Raw genomic sequence first — 7,840 nt, 5'->3', positions numbered from 1 at the left:
ATACAATTATTCCTAAAGCCCCAGTCCCATATAAAGCCGGACCAGCACGGACGAGCACGGACCACTCCGGACCATCCCGGACCATGGTCTGGGGTGATCCGGGATGGTCCGGGATGTTTTGTTCAAAAAAGTGTGATGCTTTAAAAGCTACAGTCCCATATACGTCCCGGACCGTCCCGGACCATCCCGGACCCCATCCGGGGTGATCCGGGATTCGGTCCGTGTTGACACCGTGTTGGCACCGGGGTGGTCCTGGATGGTCCTGGATGGTCCTGGATGGTCCTGGATGGTCCTGGGCGGTCAATAACTCACTCCCGGACTGCCACGGATCAACACGGACCGCCCCGGCGCCACTACGGATGACCCCGGACCCAGCACGGTGGCTACACGGATCACCCCGGATGCGACTTTGCGTTTTACACCCTGGCCTGGACCTTTTCCCAATAAATTTCAAGGAACCGACTGGGAAAAGTCTATCCATGACAAGATATTGCGCGCGCACGTAGCTCTTCTGCAATGCTCAACGTACGTCCTATATGTCCAGTGTCGCGGTACGCGGTACATGTACTTTTGTATCGAGACGTACGAGTGAGAGAAAAACAACGAATAACAACAGAAGGAAATAGAGAAAAACAATAAATAATTAAAGAACAGAGAGGAAACAAAGAATGTCATAAGCAGAGAGAGAAAACAAAAACTAACTTGAAAGAAAGAGAGAAATTAGAGAAGGAATTAATCAAAGTAAGGAAACAGAGAAACCAAATAATATTATGGTTTTTGTGGTTTAATTCCGCCTTCTTCAGGGTTTCAATTTTTGACGTGTAGCCTACTTTCAAACCATTTGCTGATTCGGACCCCCCCCCCCCCTAACACACGTGTACACATATCGACACATACACAGACTACACTCGACATAATATGTGTAATGGTAATGTAATACATAAACTGTGATTTAAATATTGCACTCGTACCATTTTCTATTATTTTGGGATCACGTCTTTCATTTTTTAAATTCATGTCATTTGTTTCTAAGACCTAATTTCTCTAATTCTCTTGACCCCTCTCCCTTCATATTTGTTTTCTAAGACCTCCCCCCCCCCCATCTCTCTTCATATTTGTTTTCTAAGACCTCTCTCTCTCGACCCACTCTCTCTCTCGTATGTATTTCTCAGACCCCTCTTTCTTTCTCTCTCATTAACCCCCTCTTCATATTTGTTTCTAAGGCCTCTCTCTCTCTCTCTTCATATTTGTTTCTAAGACCCCCCCCCTCCTCTCTTTCTCATTTCTTGATATTTGTTTCTAAGACCTCTCTCTCTCTAGCTCTCAATTCATGATATTTGTTTCTAAGACCCCCTCTCTTTCTCACTTCTTGAATTCATATTTGTTTCTAAGACCTCTGTCTCTCTCTCCCTTTCTCTCTTTCTCATTTTAAATTCATGATATTTGTTTATAAGACCTCTCTTTCTCTCTTTTTCCATTCATCACTTTGTCTAGTGTAATGTACAGACACATAACATATAAAGGAAATTATACACCAGTTTTACATGAATTCATTTGCACTTTATTTACTGCTTTACATTCATATACTTTTTTTTTTCGTGAAGGTAATCTAATCCTTCAATGTCAGAGAAGTAATACAAAAGATACAGGAGTATGTGTATGCATAAATAGTTATATAAAGAAGAAATATGTAGTAAAAGTGAAAGCAAACAATAGTAGAAATTTGAACAGAAAATTTGACAGTGTGTTAAGATTTAGATGCAAGAAATGACTATAAGAAATTTTTATTTGAAAATACATGCACATGTAGATAAAAAGAGATCTGAACATAGGCGGATTCATGGGCGCAGAGGCGTGCACCGCACTTTACTTTGGAGATAACGAACTGAATACACATAAGCCTAATAATGGATGATACGTGAAAATATTTTTCTTCAGCGAGTAACAATATTTCACGTATTTCGCGAAAATTGATCATCCAATATTATAATTATTATTTAGATAGGCCCTAGGCTACGGAAAACATTGACAGTTAAAATTATTAACTGAAAAGTATTAACCATAGTCTAGATCTAGACCTAGTAGATCTAGATTCTATACGGTACGTAGATAGTAGAAGTAGTAAAGTTAGCTTTAGTAGACTTTATTGGAGAACTTGTTTAGCACAGGGCTAGATCTACTTCATATTCATAACTCCTAAGTTAACTCATGAACTGTATTAAGTTAGTAAGTTACACCTTAAGTTAGGCCCTCCTGCAGTCCTAGACTAGGTCTACATAACGTTAGATCTAACGTTATGTTTGTTTACATTGTTACTTATGCTTAGCTAGTCCAATTGACATTGCTGTTGTTAATGTTGACTGACAGACAGTACTGACAGTGACAGTGACAATGTGACACTGTGCAGCGACTCACTTAGTCTTACTCTTAGTTTTGCTAACTATGGATGCCTAACACTAACAGTTACAGTTAATCGTACTCATATAACTACAATTCAAAACTGGATTTACAGTATTCATACCCGCAAAGGCGTCTGCATTGCCACTCCGTCATCATCCTCGATGAATTCCATCGTGCAGCAAGCTTCTTAACTTGTTGTTCTGAACTTGAAATCCTATATCTTCTCCCTTAATCTTCAGTATTGCAGCTGCGTACGGTGTGTATAAATGCTGCATCGACGTACGTCTGTGCATGTACGATTCGATTTGGAACTGGCGCGCCCGATCGAGGAGCGTAGACTAGACTCATTCAAGCAGTTTCATTGCTATTTACCGGGAAAATGTCCAGGCCAGGGTGTAAAACGCAAAGTCGCACCCCGGATCAAACTATTGTCCCGGACCGTCCCGGACCACCCCGGCAGTTTTTGACCGTCAAAAACATCCGGGGTCGACTCCCGGACCGCCCAGGACCATCCAGGACCATCCAGGACCATCCAGGACCACCCCGGTGCCAACACGGTGTCAACACGGACCGAATCCCGGATCACCCGGATGGGGTCCGGGATGGTCCGGGACGGTCCGGGACGTATATGGGACTGTAGCTTAACACGTAAATGGAATCTTTTGTAACTAGGCCCTTGACAAAGATACATTGAATTTGGTTACATTACGAAAAAGGCTTATTGATGGAACCTTCCCCTTTAAGCCTAGTAAAGAACTATGCCATTTACCATTTTACTAATTGCATTTCAGTAAGCCTTTCCAAAAAATGCAATAAGCGATTGTCCCTTCTCCTAAAGAACTAGTTACGAACTATTGCACTCACCTGGGCACAGTACTCCCCACTTTTTTCAATTACCCCAAAAGTGCCCCTTTTTACTTCAGAAAATTTCCCTGGCAATAAGTGTCCATTTTCCATTATCATAAGTGCACTTTTTAATTTCTAGTAAGTGTCCCTTTTCAGGAACGAGAAGTGGCCTTTTTCACTTGTTATAAGTGCCTCCTTCACCTCTGATAATTGCCCCAATCTAATTTGAGAGGCGCCCCTCCTCTGTTAATAACTCCCCATTTTAACTCAGATAAAGTGCATCTTACATTTTCACATGTGCCCCTTTCCTAATGTTAAGTTCCCCCATTACAAAAAAAGCCCCTTCACCTTCTCATTTCTGGTAAATGACACTTTTCAGGTACGTGAAGCTACTTTTTTGAGTTCAGATAAGTGCCCCTTCACCTCCGGTAAATGCCCCTTTTAAAAACTGATCGGTGCCCCTGTTCTTTCGACTGATGGACATTTTCCTTTATTATAAGTGTCCCTTTTTCATTCTCATAAGTGCCTCTTTTCATATCTGGCCAGTGCCCCTTTTCAGGTGCGATAGGGGCCTCTTTTCACCTCTGATAATTTCCCTCTTAACAATGATAAGTTTCCCTTTTTTTCTAATAAGGGACCTATCCCCTTTTAATAAATGCCCATTTGCACCTCTTACAAATGCCCATTTCCCATTCTCATAAGTGCCCCTTTTCATTCTTGGTGAGTGCCTCTTTTGTGAGGTGTAAGAAGTGCCCCATTTTCACCTCTGATAATTACCCTTTGCACTTTGACACGTGCTCCTTTTCTTTTCTAATCAGGGTCTTATCCCTTTCGATAAGTGTCCCCTATTCCTCTCATCATCAAACGCGCCCCTAATTTCACGCAACTAAGAGCAATTTACCCCAAAGCTCGCTCGCATTTATAGATGATACAATTATGTTATTTTCAAAGGTCTTTTCAGTCTTCCGTTACGAAAATGTGCTTAAACCCCATCAGGATTTATTTTTTCCTCTTTATACGATGTAATTTTTCGCACTGCGCAATCTCACAAATCTTAAAATATTGAAATGATTTTTCAGACCATCACACCCAACTGCAAAGAATAATGCCTAAAGACCCCATCCGAGGCCAAAATGAAATGGACAGATTATATATCCACGGAGAGCTTGTTATTCATTAAAGTGACTCAGTAACATTGTTGAAGGTTGATTAAAAAATTGCTTGATTTTTGTATAAAATGTTACTTATTATATTCCTTCTACTATACTAACCCTCTGACATGCCACAAATCCTGAAAAAATTCTCAAACCACAAAGATATCTATGGTTTTTCTCGAAGGCGTCACTGTGAAACACCCTCTAACAGTGATTAACAGTAAATTCTCCCAACCATTTCTGAATTTTCCAAACCGTTTTCCATGAAAAAGGACATAAAACAGGCTATTAAAAATCTGTCAACACGTAAATGTCTGGAATGGTATGTAGAGCCAATTTATTGCTTTGTGATGATTTACATTCACCTTAAATGTAATTAAATTGCAATAATATAGGGCCTAAAATAAAACTTGTTGTATTGCCCTTTGTGACCGACCCAAAAATCTGAAAATCTACGGTCGGCACATGAAAAAAGTTTTTTTTTAACCGTTTTTTCTTTAAATATTTTTTTATTAATGAATACAAATATATATATTTTTTGTTTGTTTAAATGAGATATAAATGCAGGAAATCAAATTATTCCATAATTCTCACTTGTACAAACCATGGATAATTATGAGGTGCAAAACATATCAATGAAATAATGACGCTGGAGCACATGTATTAAAGCATTAATAACTGAGAAATATCAGCTAAAAGAGGGCGGGAAAAAAAAAATCAAATCTGAAAATATCGGCCCAAAGAGGGCGACAAAAAAAAGGTTAAAAAAAACAACAACAACAAAAAACCGACCGACCGACCCATGTTTTGGCACCCAAGGGGCAATACGACAAGTTTTTATTTTAGGTCTAGTTGGGAGAATAAAGGAATCGATCAGATCAGTTTTTCCTAATTTGTATCGTTAATAATGGTCCGTTTTCACTCAAATTTTCAGATTATCTTTAATTGTACATCTAGAATTGAATTCACTACCTTAGCACCACTATCTCTCATCTGAATAATGTTACCAGGTCCCTTTAAATACAACAATACAAACTTCTTGATATTTCATTACCTACGAAAGGACTAATATCGTCGGAAACCTTTGGAGTGGAGGGCTTGGGAAATGGGCAGCCGTCGAGTAAAATCGAGAGGTGATTTTCACGACGTCATTTAGTGTAAACGTCACGAACATTATGACCCAAGTCTGCATCCTAGCTACAGATTCTGGCCAGATTAGTAATCACCTTCCAGAACATCCTACAAATTCTCTAAAATACTAAATTTACCAAATATACCTTCTTGATGCAGAATAACTAGTCCAAGGTCAACATTGAAGGTACTTTCGTTGAATTTTGGGCGTTTTTCCAAAACAATGCAATCCTTTTTCTAAGTGTGCCGATACTTTGGCGCCGTCAGCCTAATCGGATATAACTACCCATGACCTCCACTTCTCGGCCGCCGTACTTACACACGATTAGAAAAAGGACTGTATTGTCCTGAATAAACGTCTAAAATTCAAGCAAATGAGCTTCACTGTTGACCAGTTATTCTGCATCAAGAAGGTATTTTTGATCATTTTTATTATCCTATTTAGTCACTTTTTTCTTATTTAGAATGTTCTGGAAGTTTTCACTAATCTGGCCAGAATCTGTAGAATTACAGTATGTTCAGTGTTTTAATTTTTGTTGATTTCGAAGTCATGATTTATGTATGTAAATGCTTTACATTTAAAAATGTGGTATCTTAAGTATTTGATTGTATCTTTCAGGAATCAAAAAATGAAATTGCAGCTCTTACTGTGACCGAAACACAAACACAAATGCATATTGGTGTCTTTACCCAGCTCAGTGAGTGAGTTAGCTGAGTGAATAATTGATTAGCCATCTCTTTCAAACCAGCAATCAAAAACCTTCACAAACTTTACAAAAGTAACTTGGCTATTGTATGAACACTATTCACAGTCTACTGTTGACGCCCCGCCGCGCCGGTGGGGGCGGGCGCCAACCCTGCATGAGAGGTCTATACGAAATGACGTCATAAACTTTTCAGCCAAGTGAACCACTGTTGACGCGTAACTGGGGAGGGGGGGGGGGGGGGGAGTGAGGTGTTCTTTTGGCTTTTTTTGGAGTGCTGAAAGGAAAAATGATACCCATATGTATTTGTTTTCTACGTCTACTTAGCTCTTCATCGATGTATGGTTGTTTTAACCTTGGATAGGGGTATTTAAGCAATATCTTGTATGGTGAATAAGGAGAAAAAGGAATATTGCAAAAATCCCTGATATTAAATGTAATCACAATCACAATGTAGGAGTATATACTAATGTTTAAAACATTGTATATTTTCGCTTTGAGATTTCCCTTTGTAGGTGCCCTTTTTTCCTCCAGAAAGTTCCCTTCTTTGCTGGTGCCACCTACTTTGGAAGTATCTCCGCCGCCCCTGACCACACCCTAGCGAAATTATATAATTCTCGTCTTTTTACCCTCATAAAATTAAATTAAATTTCGTCATAACGTTCTAATGAAACAATTTCATTCTCGTCATCACACCAAAATGACATAAAATCATTCTTGTCACCACTCCCTGATGACATTATATCAATCTCGTCACCACTCCCTAATAAAATGTTGTCAACCTCGTCACCCCTCCCTGATGAAATGATACCAATCTCGTCACCACTCCCTAATGAAATTATACCAATATCGTCACCACTCCCCAATGAAATGATTTTATTCTCGTCACCGCTACCTAATACAATTATGTCAACCTCGTCACCACTCCCTAATGAAATGATATCAATCTCGTCACCACTCCCTAATGAAATGATATCAATCTCGTCACAACTCCCTAATAAAATGTTGTCAACCTCGTCAACACTCCCTGATAAAATGATATCAACCTCGTCATCACTCTCTGATGAAATGATATCAATCTCGTCATCACTCCCAAATGAAATTATACCAATATCGTCACCACTCCCTAATAAAATGATATCAATCTCGTCACCACTCCCTAATGAAATAATATCAATCTCGTCACCACTCCCTGATGAAATGATATCAACCCCGTCACCACTCCCTGATGACATTATATCAATCTCGTCACCACTCCCCAATGAAATGATTTTATTCCCGTCACCACTCCCTAATACAATTTTAAATATATGAGGACGTCCACCTTCAATATTAACTCTTTTAAACGATTATATTTGTTTTCGAAAAAGGAATGTCAAGTACCCAGTATTCTTTAAAAGTTTTACTTCAATACTTATAATTTCTTATTCGAAAGAAAACATGTTAAAATATTATTTTATAATCGGTCCATCTCCTGTTAATTTTATCTGGGCTATTTCAGGTTATCTGTCGTCATTATTCGTCTACTTCACCCTGCTTTATTGTTATTATAGTATGCAACAAAATGTCACACTCTTTCATTCTACACTGCATACTGTTGTTGTT

The sequence above is a fragment of the Strongylocentrotus purpuratus genome, unplaced genomic scaffold, assembly GCF_000002235.5.
Source record: "Strongylocentrotus purpuratus isolate Spur 01 unplaced genomic scaffold, Spur_5.0 spur5_scaffold_15, whole genome shotgun sequence".
NCBI lineage: Eukaryota > Metazoa > Echinodermata > Echinoidea > Camarodonta > Strongylocentrotidae > Strongylocentrotus > Strongylocentrotus purpuratus.
The sequence above is the reverse complement of the archived record's forward strand: the minus strand, read 5'-3'. Positions refer to the sequence as shown.